Source organism: Canis lupus, chromosome 25, assembly GCF_011100685.1.
Source record: "Canis lupus familiaris isolate Mischka breed German Shepherd chromosome 25, alternate assembly UU_Cfam_GSD_1.0, whole genome shotgun sequence".
NCBI lineage: Eukaryota > Metazoa > Chordata > Mammalia > Carnivora > Canidae > Canis > Canis lupus.
In genome coordinates, this window is record NC_049246.1 from 25,895,497 (window position 1) to 25,920,820 (window position 25,324).

Consider the following 25,324-nt stretch of genomic DNA (forward strand, 5'->3'; position numbering starts at 1 on the left):
AATTTTCTCCAGAATAGACCACATACTGGGTCACAAATCAGGTCTTAACTGATACCAAAATATTGGGATTGTCCCCTGCATTTTTTCAGACGATAATGCTTTGAAACTAGAACTAAATCACAAGAAGTTTGGAAGAAACTCAAACACGTGGACGTTAAACACCATCCTGCTAAAAGATGAAAGGGTCAACCAGGAAATTAGAGAAGAATTAAAAAGATTCATGGAAACTAATGAGAATGAAGATACAACCATTCAAAATCTTTGGGATACAGCAAAAGCAGTCCTGAGGGGGAAATACATCGCAAAACAAGAATCCATCCAAAAACTGGAAAGAACTCAAATACAAAAGCTAACCTTGCACCTAAAGAAGCTGAAGAAAGAACAGCAAATAAAGCCTACCCAGCAGAAGAGAGAGTTAATAAAGATTTGAGCAGAACTCAATGAAATAGAGACCAGAAAACTGTGGAACAGATAAACAAAACCTGGAGTTAGTTCTTTGAAAGAATTAATAAGATAGATAAACCATTAGCCAGCCTTATTAAAAACAAAAGAGAAAAGACTCAAATTAATAAAATCAAGAATGAAAAAGAGAGATCAGCACGAATACCAAGGAAATACAAACGATTTTTAAAAACTTATTATGAGCAGCTATATACCAATAAATTAGGCAATCTAGAAGAAATGGACGCATTTCTCGAAAACCACAAACTACCAAAACTGGAACAGGAAGAAATAGAAAACCTTAACAGGCCAATAACCAGGGAGGAAATTGAAGCAGTCATCAAAAACCTCCCAAGACACAAAAGTTCAGGGCCAGAAGGCTTCCCAGGGGAATTCTATTAAACGTTTAAAGAAGGAACCATACCTATTCTACTAAAGCTGTTCAGAAATATAGAAAGAGATGGAGTATTTCCAAACTCGTTCTATGAGGCCAGCATCACCTTATTTCCAAAACCAGACAAAACCCCACCAAAAAAGGAGAATTATAGACCAATATCCCTGATGAACACAGATGCAAAAATTCTCAACAAAATATTAGCCAATAGGATCCAACAGTACAATGAGAAGATTATTCACCATGACCAAGTGGGATTTATCCGGGGATGCAAGACTGATTAACACTCATAAAGCAATCGATGTGATAGATCATATCAGCAAGAGAACAAACAAAAACCATATGATCCTCTCAATAGATGCAGAGAAATCATTTGACAAAATACAGCATCCATTCCTGATCAAAACTCTTCAGAGTGTAGGGATAGAGGGAACATTCCTCAGCATCTTAAAAGCCATCTACATAAAGCCCACAGCAAATATCATTCTCAATGGGGAAGCACTGGGAGCCTTTCCCCTAAGATCAGGAACACGACAGGGATGTCCACTCTCACCACTGCTATTCAATATAGTACTAGAAGTCCTAACCTCAGCAATTAGGCAACAAAAAGAAATAACAGGCATTCAAATTGGCAAAGAAGTCAAACTCTCCCTCTTCGCAGATGACATGATATGGTACATAGAAAACCCAAAAGACTCCACCCAGAGATTGCTAGAACTCATACAGCAATTCAGCAGTGTGGCAGGATACAAAATCAATGCCCAGAAATCAGTGGCATTTCTATACACTGAGACTGAAAAAAGAGAAATCAAGGCGTCAATCCCATTTACAATTGTACCCAAAAGCATAAGATACTTAGGAATAAACCTGACCAAAGAGGTAAAGGATCTATACCTTAAAAACTACAGAACACTTCTGAAAGAAATTGAGGAAGACACAAAGAGATGGAAAAACATTCCATGCTCATGGATTGGCAGAATTAATATTGTGAAAATGTCAATGTTACCCAGGGCAATTTATACATTTAATGAGATCCCTATCAAAATACCATGGACTTTCTTCAGAGAGTTGGAACAAATCATCTTAAGATTTGTGTGGAATCAGAAAAGACCCCGAATAGCCAGGGGAATATTAAAAAGGAAAACCATATCTGGGGGCATCACAATGCCAGATTTCAGGTTGTACTACAAATTGTGGTCATCAAGACAGTGTGGTACCAGCGCAATAACAGACACATAGATCAATGGAACAGAATAGAGAACCCAGAAATGGGCCCTCAACTCTATGGTCAACTAATATTCAACAAAGCAGGAAAAACTATGCACTGGAAAAACAAGTTTCTTCAATAAATGGTGCTGGGAAAATTGGACAGCCACATGCAGAAGAATGAAACTAGACCATCTCTTATACCATACACCAAGATAAACTCAAAATGGATGAAATATCTAAATGTAAGACAAGAGTCCATCAAAATCCTAGAGGAGAACACAGGCAACAGCAACTTCTTGCAAGATACATCCATGAAGGCAAGGGAAACAAAAGCAAAAATGAACTATTGGAACTTCATCAAGATAAAAAGCTTCTGCACAGCAAAAGAAACAGTCAACAAAACTAAAAGACAACCTACAGAATGGGAGAAGATATTGGCAAATGACCTATCAGATAAAGGGCTGGTTACCAAGATCTATAAAGAACTTGTTAAACTCAACAGCAAAGAAACAAACAATCCAATCATGAAATGGGCAAAAGACATGAAGAGAAATCTCACAGAGGAAAACATAGACATGGCCAACAAGCACATGAGAAAGTGCTCCGCATCACTGGCCATCAGGGAAATACAAATCAAAGCCACAATGAGATACCAGCCTTACACCAGTGGGATGGTGAAAATTAACAAGACAGGAAACAACAAATGTTGGAGAGGATGTGGAGAAAGGGGAACCCTCTTGCACTGTTGGTGGGAATGTGAACGGGTGCAGCCACTGGAAAATTGTGTGAAGGTTCTTCATAGAGTTTAAAAAAAAAAGTTAAAAACAGTCCTACCCTGCGACCCAGTAGTTGCACTGCTAGGGGATTTACCCCAAAGATACAGATGCAGTGAAACACCGGAACACCTGCACTCCAATGTTTATAGCAGCAATGTCCACAATAGCCAAACTGTAGAAGGAGCCTCGCTGTTCATCGAAAGATGAATGGATAAAGAAGATGTGGTCTATGTAGACAATGGAATATTACTCAGTCATTAGAAATGACAAATACCCACCATTTGCTTTGACGTGGATGGAACTGGAGGGTATTATGCTGAGTGAAATAAGTCAATCGGAGAAGGACAAACATTATACGGTCTCATTCATTTGGGGAATATAAAAATTAGTGAAAGGTAATAAAGGGGAAAGGAGTGAAAATATCAGTGAGGGTGACAGAACAGGAGAGACACCTAACTCTGGGAAATGAGCAAGGGGTAGTGGAAGGGGAGGTGGGCGGGGAGTTGGGGTGACTGGGTGATGGGCACTGAGGGGGGCACTTGATGGGATGAGCACTGGGTGTTATGCTATATGTTGGCAAATTGAACTCCAATAAAATAATAAAATAATAAAATAAAATAAAACAAAATAAAATAAAATAAAATAAAAATTTTAAAAAAGAAAAGAAAAGAAATGACTACCCAGTCAGAAAGTATATGTCCTAGATCCTCTTACCAATAGGTTTTGGTCTTACCTTAGACCAGACTCCAACAAATGAAGTGGCTGTGAAGGTGATAACTTACACTCCCAGGACTGATCACAAAAATTCCAACACAGATTTCCTCTATTCTGTTACTATCTTCATCAGTTTGAACTGCCATAACAAAATATCATAGATGAGGTGGCTTAAACAACACATACTCATTCTCAAAGTTCTGGAGTTTGAAGTGCAAGATCAAGGTATGCCAGATTCAGTGTCTGATAAGAAGCCTTTTTCCAGGTTTGCAGAGGGCCAACTTCTTTTTATGCCCTCAAGTGTTTGGGAGGAGAGATAAAGCAGGGTCTCTGGTCTCTCTTTAAAATGTCTAAGTCCATTATGAAGGCCCTATCCTCATGATTTTATCTAAACCTAATTATCTCCTAAAGGTCCAACCTCTCATTACCATTACATGGGTAATGGTACAAGGGGGGATAGGGCTTCAACATATGAACTGGCAAGAAGTATGCAAACATTCAGTCCCTAACAGTCACCTTTGCAACTATCCCTAGTGGACAATAATTCCATTTGGAAGAAGACAGAGCATCTTTGAGTGTGGTACATGAACAACTGCACAAAAAAAGACTTCCCCACTGACCTCCTCATCCACCATCCTATATGTGTAAAAAATACATTCTATTACACTCAATGCATCAAGCACATCTCAGTTGTACTTGTTCACTTTTAGCCATACCACACTACCATTGCAAGGAGATAAGGTGGAAGCACTAAATGCATTTACTACGGTAGAAAGCCCCAGATTTCTGATATGCCTCACAGAAAGAAATTATCTTCATTATAAATCAACATATAAGACCAGCATTGGGAAAAATCAAATTTTATTCATCTTTTTATCATTCTTTCCCACCTCACAAGTCTCGTCTTTTGTTAAATGACCCTAATACTACCTGTGGTTATGAGATATTAACAATCAGCATGAAGGGCACCTGGGTGGCACCTGGTTGAGCAACTGACTCCTGATTTCAGCTCAGTCATGATCTGAGGTGGTGAGATTGAGCCCTATGTAGAGCTCCTCACTGAGAATCTCTGCTTGAGATTCTCTCTCTCCCTCTGCCCACCCCTTCTCATGCCCCCACCTTTCTCCCCCTGAGTAAATGAATGAAACCTTTTTAAAGAAAGCAATCAGCATGAAATAATCAAAACTATTACTTACTATTACTCTTAGTAATACTCTTCCTATTTCATGCTTACTATTCATGCTCCATTTTTGAAGCAAGAGTTGCATGAGCAAAGTCAGTACAGTGCTATTCATTTACTCATGAAACACGGTAATCTTGAGAAGTTTCCCTAAGATGTACCAGCAAAGCAACTTTCAACAAAATACAGGTAAGCATTTTACCACCATAAGACATGGAGGGCCATTATGTGAGAAGCACTAAGAAATGCACGAAGTGTTCACTGCAGGGATATCTTTCAGAACTGAGTTTATGCAGCATATATTTTGTGGGCCTGTGGGGAAAAAATCCCTTCAGTAAAAGGACTAGAAATAGCTGTACTTCTAAAAAGAAAAAAAAAAAAAAAAGACTGGTTTTCTTTTCTTTTCTGGACATTAGGTATTGCATAATGGATCTTGTTTGCATCTTTTTTCATAAGAAAGCTTGGAGTCAATTTATCACTTCACCTCTAGCAAGTATAGCTACCAGGCATATTTCTTTTTTGTGGGACTAGCATATATGGCTTTATCTTATTTTTTAGCAAAAAAAAAAGATTTTTTTTCTTGATTTCTCCATTTCTTTTGTTAATTTGGATGCCATAGTATCTCAGTTCTGCAAATTCTGCACACAATCCAGCTTAAAAATACATATTTGTCTTCTCTTCTCATAGAGACCCACAATTCATAAGCTATTTGTGCTAATTAAATACTCCAGATAAATAAAATAAATGGATGATGTAGTTATTTTATCATTCTTTTGCATCAGAGAATACAGAAATGATAAAATAAATGAATTCAGTGTTGACAAGGATCTTGACATGTTACTACTAGTGTGAAATCAAAATACAAAATGCTACCTACCAACATTCCATTCATAAATCTCACCTATCTATTAGGTAATTCATTTCTCCAATTGCTTTATCCCAATGAGTTAACTGAGTTCAGGAAAGTGAATAGGTTGAGAAACATTCCGGGTATATCTCTTAGGCATCAAATACCATATAAAATAAAGCAAGCTTTGCCTAAGTAATCCAGAAGCCAGAGACAATCTCTTAAAGATGAATTTCTCCCTGTCAGAAAGAATGAAAGGATTTTCTGATAAGTTCTAAGACAAGGTTGGGAGGAGGAGAAAGGGGAGTGGTGAGGCAAGCTTACACTTCCCCAAAGATTATTGATTTCCAATGAGAAGCATGCCATGCCAGGCAGTAATGTAGCCTGAGTTTGCACTATCTATGCCACTAATACCTTCAAATGCTGTAAAGCTGGAGAAGGAACATACTACAAACACAGGAAGTTGAAGATACGTGCTTAACTGTGTAACTAAACTCCTCCTCACACACTGATTGTAACAGCATATATTTTTAATGCTGCATTTTTCCAATGGATGGAAACATTTGGGGAAATTAATATTTATACCTATCCTCTCCTATGGAGGACCACAGAGCAAAGGATAAGCAAGAAAGGCTATGATTAATTTTCCCTGTGTCCTCCCTTTTCTTTCTAACTATTGCTGCTACCACCACCAACTTGAGTGATTTTTTATTAGATGTATGTAAATTCCATTTTTCCTTGGCTTATCTAAGGAAGATTTGGAATTCTCAAAAGGATTCTTAGACTTAATTGAAGAAACATGATACAGGGCAGCCCTGGTGGTGTAGCGGTTTGGCGCTGCCTGCAGCCTGGGGTGTGATCCTGGAGACCTGGGATCGAGTCCCACGTCGGGCTTCCGGCGTGGAGCCTGCTTCTTCCTCTGCCTGTGTCTCTGCCTCTCTCTCTCTCTCTTTCTCTCTCTCTCTTTCTCTTTCTGAATAAATAAATAAATAAATCCTAAAAAAAAAAAGAAACATGATGCAAAATGAAGTAAAGCAGAATTACAAACAAAGAAACAACCACTTCAAAAGTTTACAAGTTCATTACCTTCCTTAAAATCTCCTCCAGGGTTTTATTTATTACAGTAAAACTTTTTTCATGGATTTTCATAAGCTGACTCCAATACACATGTCCAGCCTTTCCCAAATATGCTGTAGTTGGCTGTCCTTTATCCTTGTCTTATCAGCTGTTCCTTCTCTCAGGAGAAATTCACAGGACTTCTCTCACCAGAGAACAAATCAGAGCAAATAGTACCTCATCTGAGATGCTTCCCTTGAAGCATCACTCACTGCTTTTCTATGTCATCACTTTTTAAATAGAATTTCCATATTTATTTAGCCTTTCATTACGATGCATTTTCCTCAGTAGTTGTTTTAATTTTATTTAAATACAATTAATTAACATAAAATGTATTATTGGTTTCAGAGGGAGAGGTCAGTGATTCATTAGTCTTGTATAATATCCAGGGCTCATTACATCATGTGCCCTCCTTAATGCCCATCACCCAGATATCTCATCCCCCTATCCCCCTTCCCTTCCAGCGACCCTCAATTTGTTTCCTGGGATTAAGAGTCTCTTACGGTTTGTCTCCCTCTGATTTCCTCTTGTTTTATTTTTTCCTCTCTTCCCCTATGATCCTGTTTTGTTTCTTCAATTCCACATGAGTGAGATCATATGATAATTATTTTTCTCTGTTTGACTTATTTCACTTAGCATAATACTACTCAGCCATCAAAAAAAAGGGGGGGGGAAAGAAAAGAAAAAAGAAAGAAATCTTTCTATTTGCAATGACATGGATGGAACTAGAGGATATTATGTTCAGTAGTTGCTTTGAAGATTGTCTGCCCTACCAAGCAATAAGCTCACTGTACTGTCTTTATACTCTCAGTAGAATTAACAAGAATTAACAAACTAACTGATCTGTAGTAGCATGCAATAAAACTTTATTGAATTAATTAAATTGTAATGTAGGATACTTCAAATCCCAATACAGTTTTTTAATCTTACAAATATTATCCTGCTCACCGCAATCATATACTACTGAGTTGGTCATGTTTCAATGAAAATGTTACTAATTCTATGCCTCAAATCCTATACATAATTTCTAAGAAATACCAGTATATTCAGTTATTTGTTTTGCCACTTATGAAAAAAAGAAAATTTTCTCAGTATTATAACCATCTTGAATAAGTAATCTGGTTGAGGATTATTCTGCCCAGAATCAAAAAATTATTAAAGTCTAATCAGGAAAAACTGCAGTCATAACTCTTTGAAATATTTTTATTAATGAAACAAATGTTATTTGATCTTTCAACACACATTGTAATTGTGAAGGCCATTATAATCCCATGTACTTAGAAAATAGAAGCTCTGGGGAACCCTGGGTGGCGCAGCGGTTTGGCGCCTGCCTTTGGCCCAGGGCACGATCCTGGAGACCCAGGATCCAATCCCACGTCAGGCTCCCCGTGCATGGAGCCTGCTTCTCCCTCTGCCTGTGTCTCTGCCTCTCTCTCTCTCTCTCTCTCTCTCTCTGTGACTGTCATAAATAAATAAAAAAATTGAAAAAAAAAAAAGAAAATAGAAGCTCTGGTGGTACCTATCAAGGTTTATATTACCATACTTATCTGGATTCTGTCTCCAAAATAGTATCATGATTTAAGGGTTTTTTTTTTAATTTATTTGAATGTATCTGTTATATAAAGCTGAATGATGTGGTGAAATCAGGTAAGAAAGTCCTGATGTTGAATCCTGGCTCTTTGAATAAGCTTAAGGTTCTATAATCAAAATCTTCCAATTTGTTTTATCTTATGTAAGATGGATTTAACTATCCTTTATCTTAAGCATACTGAGGGTTCAATGAGATTATTCACATGAAACTATTATATATAGAATATCTTAATTTCTGTAAGAACTAATTGATCTTTGTTACCTGAAATCACTTTATATAATCCTAGTTTAGAAGCATCATCTGAACATGCAGATCTTCTGTGTATAAATGAAGCTTTTTATTTTCACTTAACAGAAAAGCAAACTAAAAGTAGTTTGAAGGAATAGGTTTATATTTTCCATGGCTAGAACAAATAATAGAGTGGTAGGCTAATTCTGGTAGTCAGAGCATCATTTTTGTGGAAAGTGGTGGTGCCTCCTGTATCCGTCATTAGCAGAAAAGTGAGATTTTCTCTATGTCTGACTGACTGGAACTGAGTGACATTCCTGCACAAAGTTGCAAGGGAGTCTGGGAAATTAAGTATCTCATTTTCCATCATTTAAGTGGGAAAGAGAAAGGGAGAAGGGTGTTAAAAATAAACTTTTGGCATTTCTCTTACTTTCCCACTTATATTAAATATTAAGAAAATGCTTGCATTAGAACCAAATAAATGCTATGATGTGATTAAGTTGCTCTCCTTCCAAAGCAAATATTAATTATCAGGTAAGCTTAAAATATAGCCAGGGAAGAGAAAAATACACTTGGTTTCACTTCTTTTAACTCCTTATGAAATTAATTATACTAAAAAAAACTAATATACTGCTTTGTTTTTCCCCCTTCAGTGTGTGTGTTCTTCATTTGAAATGCAGTTAAGTTCATTTGTGTCTAGTTAAATTCTACTTTTATTTACCTTTCCCTATGCTTTTACTGAATTCAGTTTTTGAGTTCATAAACATTAATATGATTTTAAAATTCAGAATTTTCTTTTTAAACTATACTTGGAGAAGTATCCTGCCCACATCACTCCTGCTGTTCCAATCGTGTGCTCTTCTCTACGAACTTCCCATCTGCCATCTGTAAGTAAAATAATCACATTAGTTTCTGATTTATCCTGTGCATGTGTACTGTACAAATGAACAAACACATGTGGGGGTTTGGGGGTGGGGAGGAGAGGGAGATGCCCATTTTATATCTGGTTTTGGTTTTGTCTTCCTCAACCAATAGGAGTTATTTACTTGGGACACTAGCCATTTGTGATAGGTGTTGCAAATATTATCTCCCAGATGTCTTAATATTGTCTCTTGTCAGTCATCTCTTGACATTTAAAAAAAAAAAAAATTGGGGGGAGGGCATTTACATGGCATTCTTTGAATTTTAGACAATTTTATCAGTCATTTCTTCAGCTACATCTGGATTGTATGTCATAGCTAGAAAACCTTTATTTATTTGTAGATTATGGAGGAGTCCCTCCTGGTTTCTTTCTAATACTTGAATTATTTCATTTTTACATTTAAATCTTTGATCCTGAAATTGCTTATTTTTTTAGAGCATTTATTTTTTTTATTGGTATTCAATTAATTAGGGGCACCTGAATGGCTCAGTCAGTTAAGGGTCTACCTTCAGCTCAGATCATGATTCCAGAGTCGGAGGATTGAGTCCCACATTGGGCTCCCCATTCAGCAGGGAGTCTGCTTCTCCTTCTACCCCTCACCCTTCTTGTGCCTTCTCTCTCCTTCAAATAAATAAAAAATCTAAAAATAATAAATAAATAAATAAATAAATAAATAAATAAATAAATAAATACATTCAATTAATCAACATAAAATGTATTATTGATTTCAGAGGTAGAGGTCAGTGATTCATCAGTCTTATATAATACCAGTGCTCATTACATCATGTCACCTTCTTAATGTTCATCATCCAGTTACCCCATTCCCCCACCCCCTTCCCCTTCAGTGACCCTCAGTTTGTTTCCTAGAATTAAAAGTCTCATGGTTTGTCTCCCTCTCTGATTTCCTCTTGTTTTATTTTTCCCTCCCTTCCCCCATGATCCTCTGTTTTGTTTCATCAATTCCATATGTTAGTGAAATCATATAACTGTCTTTCTCTGATTGACTTATTTCACTCAGCATAAGATCTCTAGCTCCATCCATCTCATTGCAAATGGCAAGATTTCATTCCTTTTGATGACTGAGTAGTATTTCATTGTATATATAAACCACATCTTCTTTAACCATTCATCAGTCAGTGGATACACATCTGGGCTCTTTCCATAGTTTGGCTACTGTCGACATTGCTGCTATAAACATTGGGGTTCAGGTGCCCCTTTGGATCACTACATTTGTATCTTTGGGGTAAATACCCAGTAGTGTAACTGCTGGTCATAGGGTATCTCTATTTTCAACTTTTTGAGGAACCGCTGTATTGTTTGTTAGAGTGGCTTGCATTCCCACCAACAGTGTAAGAGGGTTCCCCTTTCTTTGCATCCTCACCCACATTTGTCATTTCCTGACTTGTTAATTTTAGCCATTCTGGCTAGTATGAGGTAATATCTCATTATGGCTTTGATTTGTATTTCCTTGATGGCAAGTGATGTGGAACATTTTTTCATGTGTCTGTTGGCCATATGTATGTCTTCTATGGAGAAATGTCTGTTCACATCTTCTGCCTATTTCTTGACTGGATTATTTGTTCTTTGGGTGTTAAGTTTGAGAAGTTCTTTATAGATTTTGAATACTAGCCCTTTATCTGATATGTCATTTGCAAATATCATCTCCCATTCTGTCAGTTGTCTTTTGGTTTTGTCAACTGTTTCCTTTACTATGAAAAAGCTTTTTATCTTGATGAAGTCCCAATAGTTATTATTGCCTTTGTTTCCCTGGCCTTTGGATATATGTATAGCGAGAAATTGCTGCAACCGAGGTCACAGAGGTCGCTGCCTGTGTTCTCCTTAGGATTTTAATAGATTCCTATCTCATATTTAGGTCTTTCATCCATTTTGAATCTGTTTCTGTGTATGGTGTGAGGAAATGGTGCAGTTTCATTCTTTTGCCTGTGGCCGTCCAATTTTCCCAACACCATTTGTTGAAGACACTGTCTTATTTCCACTGCATATTCTTTCCTGCTTTTTTGAAGATGAGTTGACCGTAGAGTTGAGGGCCATTTCTGGGTTCTCTCTTCTGTTCCACTGATCTATGTGTCTGTTTTCATGCCAGTACCATACTGTTTGGTGATTACAGTTTTGTAATAGAGCTTGAGAAATCACTAATTTCTTAAATCAAAAATCAAGTTTCAGACATTTGAAATTTATATATTATATATCCAATTCTCATTTAATTCTCCATTGATTAATACATGTTTAAGTAAGATTTGTGGACAGTCATAAATGCAAATATATTTTCAATAATATTGCCACTTCAATATGCAATTGACATAATAAATATGGAAATACAAATATAAGCTATTACAGAGCAATTATAGTTTTTATCTCTTCATATATCAAAAAGAATTCACCAAAAAAAAAAAACAAAACAAAACAAAAGAATTCACCTAAAAACAATCATTTGAGGAAAAGACAAACCCAAAAAATTATTTTATTTTAAACCATTTTCCATCTTTTAATTCATGTGGCTAATTTTTGTATTATTATTGACATGTGTCTTAAGTAAGATGTTTTAAAATAATAGTTTATAGTTAATAAAAATTGCTTGAGGAGGAATAGCTGGGTGGCTCAATTGGTAAAAGCATCTGACTTTGGCTCAGGTCATGATCTCGGTGTCCTGGGATCAAGCCCTCATCAGACTCTATGCTCAGTTGGCAGTCTGCTTGTCCTTCTCCCTCTATTCCTCCCCACACTCATGCTCTCTCTCTCTCTCCCTCTCTCTCTCTCAAATAAATTAATAAAATCTTTTTTAAAAATTGCTTGAGGAATGAGGCCATGGTTTCTCCCTCCACTTCTTATTCCAAATATAAGGAAAACATGCATTTCAATGATTTTTCAAAGGTAAGCACTGTGTAGAGCATAACACATGATTTCAAGTAATTCAGGATTGGACACTACTAGAAAAAACTGAAAAGACTAAAAATAATGCAGATGCTAATCTCAGCTTTATTTTATCTACTTTGTCTCCTATCAAATCATATATTGCTATAGAAATTTACATGGAACAGTAGTTACAATTAAAGACAATTTCAATAAAAAAATAAAATCAGTTTCATAGAAATAATTTTAAAATGTGCTCATTGTGTCTGTTCAGGGTTTGGAAAAAGGATTATAAAAAATCAGTAAATATCATGTTAAACTGAAAATCATTTTAGATAACAACTATTCTTTTTTAAATGAAACAATAAGATGATATAAAATATTTTGTTCATCTGTAAACCGAGTTTCTCCCCACGTACTATTTATCCCATTACTTTCTAAACAGCCTTATCTCCACATGAGGAATATAATTTTTATGTTAAAAATAGAGTGGCACAGTCGGTTAAGCATACAACTCTTTGTTTCAGCTCAGGTCATGATCTCAAGGATGTGAGATCAAGCTCTACATGGAGCCTCACATCAGGCTCCACACTCAGTGAAGAGTCTACTTAAGGCTCTCTCCCTCTGGGCACCTGGGTGGCTCAGTCAGTTAAGTGTCTGCCTTCGGCTCAGGTCATGATCCCAGGGTCCTTGGATCAAGTCTCTCATCAGGCTCCCTGCTCCGTGGGGATCCTACTTCTCTCCCTTTCTCTTTGGCGTTCCTCCCACTTGTACTCTCTGGCTATCTCTTTTTGTTTCAAATAAATAAAATCTTAAAAAAAAAAAAAAAAAAGACTCTCTTCATCTCCCTCTGCCATTCCCCACTGCACTCTCTCACTTTTTCTCTCTCTTCTCTCTAAAATAAATAAATAAATATTTAAAAAGATCAAAATAGAAATGCCATGAGAGAAGCATTTCATAAATTGTAAATAAAAGAATTGATGAGAAATACTTGCATAGTATTTCTACCTTAACTAATATGCAATATTTGAATCCTGTCCTTATGCTATTTCTCTTTCCAATATAGCCCTAGGATATCTTTTTTTAAAGATTTTATTTAGTTATTCATGAGAGACACAGAGAGAGGGGCAGAGACATAGGCAGAGGGAGAAGCAGGCTCCCTACAGAGAGTCTGATATGGGACTCAATCCCAGGACCCAGGGATAACCACCTAAGCCAAAGGCAGAAGGTCAACCATTGAGCCACTCAGGCATCTTTCGTTTGATAAAACTTTTAGATGAGAGAATCAGTTTGAGTGCTCATCAACTATCTATTCATGCTGGCTAGCTCATTTAGGGATATATTCACTGTAAGATAAATATCTGTTCATGTATTTAAGCCATCATAATGATTGTATTGTACTAAATACCTAAACATTGTTACTCCCTCTTTATATTATAATTTTGGTATTTGATAGCATTGCCTACTAGTTTTTGTTTCTGTTTTCTCATGTTTTCCACCACCACAATGTTTTATTCAGAATACCTGCATTCATACCAAGAAACCTGACAAATATGTTGATCCTCAACTTTCCAAATGTCCAAAATATCAAATCTGCATTGAAATTTTGATACTTAACATTGCCTTCTCTTTAAAGTTTAAAAAACAAATAACAAAAGATACAATGAAGATGAGGGATGATTTTTTTTTTCATTTCAGTAGTTTCACATTGATACTCCATTTGCAAGTTTGCTCATTTACTCAATAAATATTTATTGAGAGTGCCTTTTATGTGCTAAACACTGGACTAAGCATGAGGGATATAATGCTGAATGAAGAGCAAATGTCCCTGTCCTACTGAAATTGCCATCTGATTGTAAACAGGTATTAAATCATTAATTCTTCAAACCAAATATACAATTAAAAATGACAGATATACTCTAAGAAGAATAATAAATAGCAATAAAATAAAGTATGATTTTAATTTAGGGCTCAGAGAAATCTTCACACATACATGTAATTCCTGCTCATGTTTATACTCTCCATGGATACTTACACAGCACATAGATACAGATATTTGTGTGTATATACAGAAATGTATACCATATACATAACATGTATATGTATATGTAATATACATGTAAACAGATACTTTAACATAAGTAGGAGTTATGCAAGCAAAGTTGGAAAGAAGAGAGAAGAAAGAAAGATACAGAATATGCAAAAAGCCTGATTTCAGAAACAGTTGACAGAGGCCCAGTGTGGCTGCAGCATAGAGAGCTAGCAAGAGATAGAACCAGGATGGAGTAAAAGGCCAGATTATGCACAGATTTATGGGCTATATTAGACATTTTTCATTTATTTAAAGATTTCGTTTATTTATTTATTTATGAGAGTCACGCAGAGAAAGGCAGAGACATACACATAGGGAATAGACTCCCTGCAGGGAGTCTGATATGGGACTCGATCCCCAGACTCTAGGATCATGACATAAACCAAAGGCAAATGCTCAACCACGGAGCCACCCAGATGTCCCTAGAGATTTTTAATTTTACACTAATGTAATGGGAAGGTTTTGAAAGATCTTAAACAAAATAGTGGAATAAGAGTTTTCCTTTGGCTATAATGCATACAATTGTTAGGATGAATATGAGATGTAATTACTAAAGTGGGGAAACCAAGTAGAACGTAGTAGTACAAACAAAAACTGTTGGAACTTGGCCAAGAGGGCTACCTTTTATAGAGAAAAGGTGATTAGAAACAAGAACTTCTTAATATAAAGGCAAGACATAAGCTATGGATTTGTGGGAGATGAAAGAACAATTTCTTGAAAGAGCAAGTGGATGGGCAAATACCTGAGGTGGAGACACACTGGAGGAGGGAAAGATTTGCAGGGGCGCCATGAGGAAGTCAGTGCACCCCTATTTATTAATTTGAGATGCTATAAGTCATCTAGTGAAGATGTTAAGGAGGAAATTAAACTTCCGAGTCTGCAGTTCAAAGAAAGGCTTGAGATTTACATGTCGGTTTTTCTTGCATATAGATGAGGTCTAAGGAGTGGGGAATCAATACCATTACCTACAATGAGCATACTGACTGAGGAGAGAAGACCCATTATCAAATATAAAGGAACCTAACATATGGAATAGGGGTTCTCTATTTTTGGTGTGTATAAAATTTCCCTGGGATATCTAATAAAATGCAGTCTCAACCCCACTCACAGAAAGTTCTGGAATCAAACCCCATAATATGCATTTGAAAAATAATCCTTATAATTCTGAGGTTGTTTCATTTTGAGAATGAAACCTTTGCATTGTTTTCAGCTTGAGAAAAAAAACTAGGAGACAAAAAAGGACATTGTGCAGTTCTATGTGGAATCCCTTATATTCAGAAAATGAGACCGTAAAGGTCAGTGTGCCCAATGCATGGAGAAAGAGGACAAAAAAGAAACTGGAGAAGCAAGCAAGAACCAAATCATGTTGGGTCTTATAGACCAAAATAATAATTGCAAACTTTTCCCTTAGGGTCATGGGGAAACATAAAAGGCTTTAGACATAATTGACATAACCAGACATATGTTTTATGAAAAAAATAACCAATTGCAGAGTAGAGATTGGTTTTTAAGGAGACAAATAAATATGAAGGGTCCAGTTAGTGGTTGCAATTATCTTGGATATTAGAATAGGATGGCGGTACTGTAAATAGAAAGAATATAGAATCAGAGGAAAATGTAGCAAGAAAAATGGCCTGGATTTGATGATGTATATGATATAGAAAGGGGGTAAAAGTTAGGGAAATGTCGGGGTCAGCTTAACAAACCCAGTTTGGGGCTTATCCAAATGTATGGAAAATGGGCACCCTCAGGGCCATAAGAAACGCTGGAGGGAAAACTGGCTTTAGGGATGGCTGGTAGAGATTGGAGGTGTTCATGAGTGTTGCTTCCAGCATGGTGAGCTTGAATGAGACACCAAAAGGAAGATGTTTAATGGGCCCCACAGCACAGACTCATCAGTGTATAAATGTGTAAATAGCTGAAGACTTGGATGTGTAAATCATCTTGAAGAATGGCATGATAGGAGTTGTTCTCTGAAAAAGAATGATTCATATTGTGCCACAGTGAGGAAAAATACCATCTCACTGATAAATACCTATTACATTAGACCTCTTTGTATAGAAAATTGTAAAGAATTACAAAAAACAGCCTTAGAAATCCTCGATTATAAATAATACATATGACAATGATGTGAATTACTTTAGGAATTTTATCAGAATAATTCAAATCCAGCTATTTTTTTAAAGATTTTATTTATTTATTCATGACAGACACAGAGAGAGAGAGAGAGGCAGAGATACAGGCAGAGGGAGAAGCAGGCTCCATGCAGGGAGCCTGACGTGGAACTCAATCCCAGGACTCCAGGATCACACCCCAGGCCAAAGGCAGCACTAAACCACTGGGCCACCGGGGCTGCCCCAGCTATTTTTTTTTTAAATAACATGAATTGACATGGAGAAAAGTACACTGAAAAGATCTTGATTTTTTTAATCTATTTTAATGTCTATATATTTGATATGTAGAACTTTATAAATCAAGTTGATATTGACTTTATAGATTACTAAAAAAATATTCTGAGTATATATTACATTTTATTATAGTTTGTAACCCTTTAATAGTGGCATGTATGTTAGTTTGTCTCCTCAAATTGAGTATGAATTTATTTGAACCAAGAGCCAGATTATTTGGTTATTTGAATCTTTAGGAATACCTTGCTCAATTCTGATTATATAACTCAAGAATACTTTTTTCTTTTGAAATAAAAACTATTAGAATTTTTAGTGTGTTAAATGGAAAATGATGTAGATGTCTCTTTTTACTTAATCTTATACATTCAAGGGACCAGCAGCCAGATTATCTCCTACTGCTAAAGAGAGAAGCTAATGTGAGTTTGAGCAGTAGGAGACTTTTGCATAAGAAAATAAAGGCTTTAACTTAGAAAAATCAGAAATAATTATGTCCATCACAAAAGGGAGAAACATTTTATTAATATAGGTACATTTAATTTATATTATATTCAATACATGATGGCGACCAAGAATAATTACCAAAGAATTGTACTCTTTGAGAAAAATGGAACCCTTTCTTTACCTTTACTTAGGTAAAAGAATTTAATCTGTGTGTATGCTCTATAAAGAGAAAAAAGTGCTCTTTTTATAGTACATACACAAATTCAAACATACACACTATTTCAAGTTAAGTGCTTCTAATTTGGGTTTAGTAAATATTGAGCTAATAAGCATATTGCTCAAGATACCAAGGTGCTAACAAAATTATGGGATTTTTCAGGATCTTAGAATAGCTCACTCTTTATTCTATTTCTTATTTGGAGCCTGTGAAGAGTAAAGTAAAGATGCATAAATCAGAATAGAATTTACTACCTCATAGGAATTCTAACAAATGGCCATGGAAGAAGGAAAATAATAATGACAAGAAAATGAAGTTGGAAGGAAAAAGGAAAGATAGAAAAGAAGGAAAGAATGGATGAAAGGTTGTGCAAGGAAGGGAAGGAGGGAGGAAAGAAGGAAGACAGGGGCAGGCAGGAGGAAGGGAGGAATCAAGAAAAGAAGATGGAGAGATGGAACTAAAGAGGAAGGAAAAGAAAGGAATGATGAGATAGAGGAAGGGGAAGCCTTTCATCAAAAGATTATTTATTTATTTGAAAGACAGCACACATGTGAGTGGGGGGAGGGGCAGAGGGAGAGAATCTCAAGTAGACTTCCCACTGATCACAGAGCTGGACATGGATCACAGAGTTCCATCTCACAACCCCTGAGATCAGGACCTGAGGCAAAACTGAGAGTCAGATGCTTAACGCAGTCTGTGGAATTCCTCACACTTGGAAATGACTCTCAACTACTTAGAGTTCTGTTTAGCTTCAGGAGTTCTTGAAGGTTCATTATTATATTATCATTCCTTCTAGATCTTCCATCTCTAGAGAGAAGAAAATAACTTAAAACACTGTGGAAAAGCCTACAACAAGTGAAGGAAATACCCTGTGATCCCAGCTAGTTTTATAGACTAAAGTATGTCCCCAGACCTTTGTTTTCTTATTGTGAACATTTATGGAGTGTGGTACAAATCAGTCTACAGAATTAATCTTAAAGTGCTTTGTCTCTCAAATAATCTCCTTATTAGAACATCTATCCATTACTTTGAATATTCATAATACTCAACAGCCCATTTGATCAATAATTAAACGGTGTATGTGTGGCATGATCTTGTCGATATTGTGGTATATGATTATGTCTGTTGGTGCACCCAATCCTTTTGCCAAGTAATTTAGACCCTAAGTTACAAAGACATTGAAAGAGAACTTATATATCATCATATAATTTATAAATAATATTTATAAATAATATCTATTTAATAAACCATTATATTACTGAGGCTCATGACAAAATTTTAATAAGTATAAATTTTTTAGCCTTGAATTCTAAAACACAAAATAAAAGTAACGCAAAATGAAATTTTAACTAATAAATATTTTTTCTTCATTCTGAACTCCCATTTCTCTGATATCAGAAAACAGATTTTAAATGTTTAGCCCAAGCCATTGATTTCTTGAAAAACATGACACTTGTGTTCTAGTCACAGTATGATTTAACAATTCTAAATCAGGCATACTCACCACGCTACTCCACCTTCTCTTTATCCCAAGATATACTTATGTGCTTAGAAGTACCTAAAATAGAAGATTAGTCATGGTTAACTCATAAGCACTGGAAAGCCTTGGTTAGTCACTTAGGCTCACCCCTAGATACCAGTAAGCACCTAAATGTCTCTGTGGTATAGTTCCATCACCTAGAAGGTATCCATTATCCCGTCTAGTGAATGACAACTGAGTTCCTTCAGATTTTTTCTGACATATTTGATCCTCTTTCAGATGGAAGCTCATTCTTTACTCTCATTTCATTTCATATTCACACAAGTCACTCTGAAAGCATTTCACTTTTCCAAGGAATCATTTATGGCTGGCAGTCAGTTAATACCTCCAAAAATTTCTGTTGTGCACAATGGGAATGTTGAGCCATGGAGAACCAGTGAATTCTTCCCCTAGTACTGGTGTTCTGCAAACTCCAGCAAGAACTGTAACTCACTGATTTTTCTTTGACTTACTTCTTCCTGGTAATTCACTATCCCTATTCCCTCAACCATTCTTTCCCATTTCAATGCTGGAGATCTAAGAGAGAGTATTCAGAAGAGACAAACAAAACAGAATACACCAGAAGCTATTGTTAGGTCTGAGTCCCTTACTGCTGGTTAAAGAGACAGAACACAGTAACCAGGGGAGAGCTCATCTCTGTGAAGAAAAACAAGACAAAAAAATCTAGCCCTGTACTATAGGTGAAATGGTCTTTTTTATGTTCCCTCCATGTGAGTTCTCCTTTAGAGCTATAAAGTAGTATCTAGTGTTTCAGACTAGTTGAGAATGGCTAAGCACACCAGCTGCTCCTTAACATTCTTCTAAGAAATCGTAGGAAAATGTTAACTTTAAAGCACGCAATTTCCTTGTGAACAATAGCCAAAAGTGCCGAGTTTCATTTTCAGAGTCTATTTGAACCTGTAGGAGAAACCATAATGTGTGAAAAGATCCATAACATGTTGCCTACATATTGACAGCACCTGAAGTTATAGATTATAAAGATAAAATAGAGGAATCAGATTTTTTTTTTCAAAGGTTGGTGCAGGGAAAAAAAAAAAAAACAAAAAACTAAATAATATCTGCCACATTCTTTTTTTAAGGATAAGGAAAAGTTCCAGGGAGATGTAGCGATATGCCCAGACACAAATGGATTGATGCCAAGTTGACACAAGAACAATGAACAGTCTCTTATGTTCTCAAGTTAACACTTTTTCTACTATAACACACTTCACGGAAGCAATAGACATTGAAACCCAATAATTTTTTATAATTACCATTAAGGAATCACAGAACAGATTATTGTCACCTATCATCACCATTATTACTGTGTTAAATATGGATTGAGAAAAAATATTGATGGAAGTACTTGTTAATTCCCTGCAAGTTGCTAGATGCTGGGTTAGGCTTTAGGAGGTAGAACCAGTGCAGACAGCATTAAAAAAAAAAAAAAAGTCATTAAATGAATAGGTTTTACCTTTTTTGGGAGGCAAGAAATTGACAGCTAGAAAACAATCATTCAAGAAAGTAAAAGGAAAACTCTAAGTCAGTATGTTTCCTCCACTGAAATTCACAGAGAGATGACATTTCTGTGATTGCAAGTGTCTTGGAAGATGTCATGAGCAAGTTAAGATTTCTGTAGTGTGGAAGGCTAGTAGTATCCAGATAAGCAGTGGTCTGTATATAAATGTGGCTCTCACTAAGCCTGTTAAAACTTTGACCCATGTGGATTCGTCCATGGATGTCAAATGGCAACGTATAAGAAAATTTTTTAAATGTCATAGCTCTTATCTAAAAACTAAATACAAAAACAATGAAAGAGTGCAGAGGACATTTTTAGACTGGATAATATGAGAACTATTACTGCAAAGACTCTTAGGAGCAAAGAGACTCTTAGGCAAAGGCACTGACAAACTCTAGACAGTGATACTGGGTATTCACATCAACTAGCAAAGATCACTAGAGGACAGTTCCCTTCTATTCCCTAGGTTCATTTAAGCAAATGACCAAGGAATTCTTTTGTGTACTAGAAGAAAGGGCATTTAAGTGGCTTCAGAAATATGTGGGGAATAAATTTTATCTCAGAATGACTGCAGAAATTGCCCACGGCAAAGGAAAACCAGAAGTCGACTGGCTGTCCTCGTTTACCTTTTGAAAGCAAAAGACCTTGCAAATGCTATTCTCTTGTGCGCCTGCGCTTTCACTTTCACGCTTTCTTTTCACTGTAGCTCTGGCACCACCTTTGTTCCTTCTCATTTCCCCTTCATTTTTATTCCTTTCTCATACATTTATGAATATTGTGTGATAATGGAAATTACATATTTAGAATGGTGCTACCATCAAGATAAACGCATATGAATGCCCAAAGAGAAAACAGGAGGGAGAGTACAATATAGCAGTAATAGTAGAGGCATTCTTTGCAGAAACATCTGAATACAAATTATGATTCGCCTACATTCTATTTGTGTGACTGGAGGCGAGTTCATTAATTTCTTTGAGTTTTCTATTTAACATCCATAAAATAGAAATTATAAGCCTCTTACAAAGGATGGTTACAAGGGGCCTGACGCAGTTCTGAGCTAGTACAGTAATAAAAAAATTTAATTTTCGTACTTACTTCCTCTCTAGAAATAAATATTTCATATTTTTTCTTCCCTAGTATAAGAAGTTGAGATAGTTGTGAAAGTTTGCTATGTATTAGATGCAAGTGATGTGTTGCATTTTTTAACTAATCCACTAACATCAAAGAATATTTTCTCATGAATGAAGCACAGTTAAATATTCTCACTGTGCATTAACTCATTGAAAGCTAACTCATTTTGAATTAGTGAGACTATTTTCTGAGATCCTCCATTTTTTATTATAGAACGAATGAAAACATGCAACTATTTTGAAATGGACACATAGGCATTTGAACGAAACCCACACATCTCAGATTTTAGGGAAATATGTGAATATTTTAGAAGACCAAATTTAATTTGCCAAAGGCTTTGCCCAAGGCTTAAATTTTTAAAAAGTCTATGTTATTTTTATATGACTTCACTCTGAGTAAAAATAAAATCCAAAGTAATATTGTCAACATCAAACAAAAAATTTAGTATATGTGCTGCCAAAGCAAGCACCAAACAAAAAATTTTAAACACTCATGAGAAATTTATAGTTTGGAATACGGGCACCTCAGTGGCTCAGTTGGTTAAGTGTCTGCCTTCAGCTCAGATCATGGTCCCAGGGTCCTGGGATCAAGCCCCACATTGGGCTCTCTGCTCAGCAGGGAGTCTGCTTCTCCCTCTGCTTGTGCTCTTTCACTGTATCAAATAAATAAATAAAATATTTTTTAAAAGAAATTTATATTTTGGAATAGTGAGTGTCCAATACTTTCTTTTTTAGGAAGAATTTTTGTTAACTTTTAGAACACTTAGATCTGGAATTTTATCACCAGTAAAGAATATAAAGTGTCACTATCTTTAGTATACTTTATATTCAGGATGAGGGTCAGAGCAGAAAGTACTAGGAAAGAAAATTAAACAGAAAAGAAAATCTGAAAAAAGAAAAGACACAAATGTTTATATATATCTCTCCAATTCACTTTATCCAGGCAACCAAAAAATAAATAATAAAGCAATAGTAATATTTTTAAACTGAACTATATTTTAAAGGAAACAAATTTACATCAAAATGGGAAACAATGCTGCAGTAGGTTTGTCATTTTTCATCTGGAATTAGATATCCATGAATTGAATAAATGAAATTCTCTGATGAAATTAAATCAACCATGTTTCTTGTGCCTCCTTAAACAAATTCTACCACAATTTCATTATGCTAACCCTGGTTTTACTTTGCTTCAAGCTCTAAGATGTTACATGTCTTTCTTAGGTATTAAAAACTGAATCTACAATTTAAAGTTAGCATGAGAATAAAGACTAATTATGAATATAACAGAATATTTTAGAATATAATTTTTCAAAAGTCTTTATCTTATTATACTTGTGTATGTCCTAAAGTTAATGTACCCAGAAGTGACCTGTAATGTGAATATAACGTAATGATATTAGCCATCACTTACTCTGTGTCTTTTTTCTTTTTTTCATACTTCTTTTTCTCTTTCTCTTTTCCTATTCATTCAGCACTTCACCTACAGGAGAAGACAGGTAAGAAAGCTATGCGCTTTCCCTGTAGAATTTATTTTGCTATTATGCACATTTACTTTTTTAAAGATTTATTAATTTATTTGAGGGAGAGAGAGTGTGTGTGTGTGTGCAGGAGAGGAAAGACAGAAGGAGAGGGAGAAAGAAGCTCAAGCAGACTCCACACTCAGCATGGAGCCTAATGTGACCCTGAGATCAGGACCTGAGCCAAAACCAAGAGTCAGACACTCAACCCACTGAGCCACATAGGTACCCCCACACTTTCTATTAATGCAGTAACTCTTTTAGACTTGTTTCAAAAGTCACTATATGAGCCTTATGAGTAAATGACAGGTATAGGTTGAATTTCATGAAAACCTTATACCCTAACTTGACTCTATTTTGGAAATTTCAAAAATTAAGATACATCATTAAAGAGCAGGGATTTTCTAACTTAGACATTATTAAAGGTAGTGTACATTTGATTCTGATACAGTTCTATGTAAATCATTCGTGAAAATAGAAGTCTAAATGTATTATTCAAATAACAAATACTATGCACTGAATAATTATATATCAATTAATTCTAACTTACTTCTCTGGTAATCTGTCTTTCTCAAAATGAAGGAAAACACTATCAATAATTACTTAGAGATTTATTATCATGTTTCTTTTTTATTTAAGTATCTTCAAATTCACCTAAACTCTATCCATTTAAGGAAGTGGCTATAGAAACTCACCACTTCCTCATTGCTCTTCTTAACCTCTCCATCCTTCTTTCTCAATTGTCTGCTGCCATATATGGTCCCTTATTCCCACACTATATTGTTTCCACCTTAAAATCAGGGCAGCCCAGATTATGTGGAGTAGGGAAGAAAAAGAACAAAGCTTCAGAGTTAACTGCTTTTCCAGTTTTTCATACCTGGGTCATTTCTCCAGGTATCTCAAAATACCCAAAATAGACCTATTTCTATTATTCAACACAAAATCATTACCTGAGTCTCACAAACCAATGGAGCTTAAGCTGTGAAGATAGTCTTGGTTCTCTCAAATATACAATTTTATTTGATGAATGCCTCCTCTTCCTGAAGCGTTTGTTGCTTTATTTATTGCCAACACCTTAAACCATTGACTAGAAGGGTTTGGGAGCTACAGTTTTTGCTATCATTTATTGTCATTGTTATTTTATTTTTTAAAAATACTTATTTTTCATTTAATACTGTTAAATATTTACTACTTACATGTAGCTTTTAATATTCACTCCTTCAAAAAAAATTACTCCTTCAAAAATTTCATTGAAATGACAAGGGCTTTTATAAAAATAAAATTAAGTCCAAACCAACATTGGAAGGCCTGGAAAATTGCAATGCAGCTACAATACCACAAGATTAGAAGCAGCCAGAGATGAGAAAGAAGTGGGTCAAGAGGAGTCCACTGGGCAACTAGAGAAGGCTGTAATCAACTACACGCACTTTCCCAATGACATAGCCATAGCAGGTGACTGGCTCTGTCTATTCGGAGTCTATCAGGATATAGACTTCTGTAGTAGAAGACTAGTAAACTGGGCTTTACAGAGAGAAAGATGGCCCGAGAGGCCAGAAAACCCATGACAACAATACCAAATGACAAAATACATGAACACCCTAAAGAAAAGCCTTACCTGTTTTCCATGCCAACCCCTCAAATCAACAATACTGATGTTGAATAAAAGCATAGAGGTAAAGGCTATGAACAAGAACTTTACTAAAAAACTGCCAGTAAAAATGAGGGTTAGCTCAACAATAGGCACATGATAATGCTACTACTTTTAAATGTACATAAAGAATTTATTAGTGCAGTACACAGTGCTACTGTATTATAGCTATAGCTTCATGTAGTTATCACATCATAGGTATTATTATCTCCATTTTATAGAGAAAGAAGGTGAAGTTTAGAGATTTTATTTTATATATTTATTTACATGAGAGAGTGAAAGTGAGAGAGAGAACAGAGGGAAAGAAGCAGATTCCATTGCTGAGCAGTAAGCCTGACTTGGAGCTCAATCCTAGGACCCTGAGTTCATGATCTGATCCTAAGGCAGACGCTTAACCCACTGATCCACCCAGGCACCCCAGGAAAGTGAAGTTTAGCAAATTATAGTGCCTTCACCAATTTCTTACAGCAAATACATGAAATAGCCATAGTTTTGTCTGACTCCAGTATATTTATTTTTAGTGATTAAAATTTAGCTTTAGAGG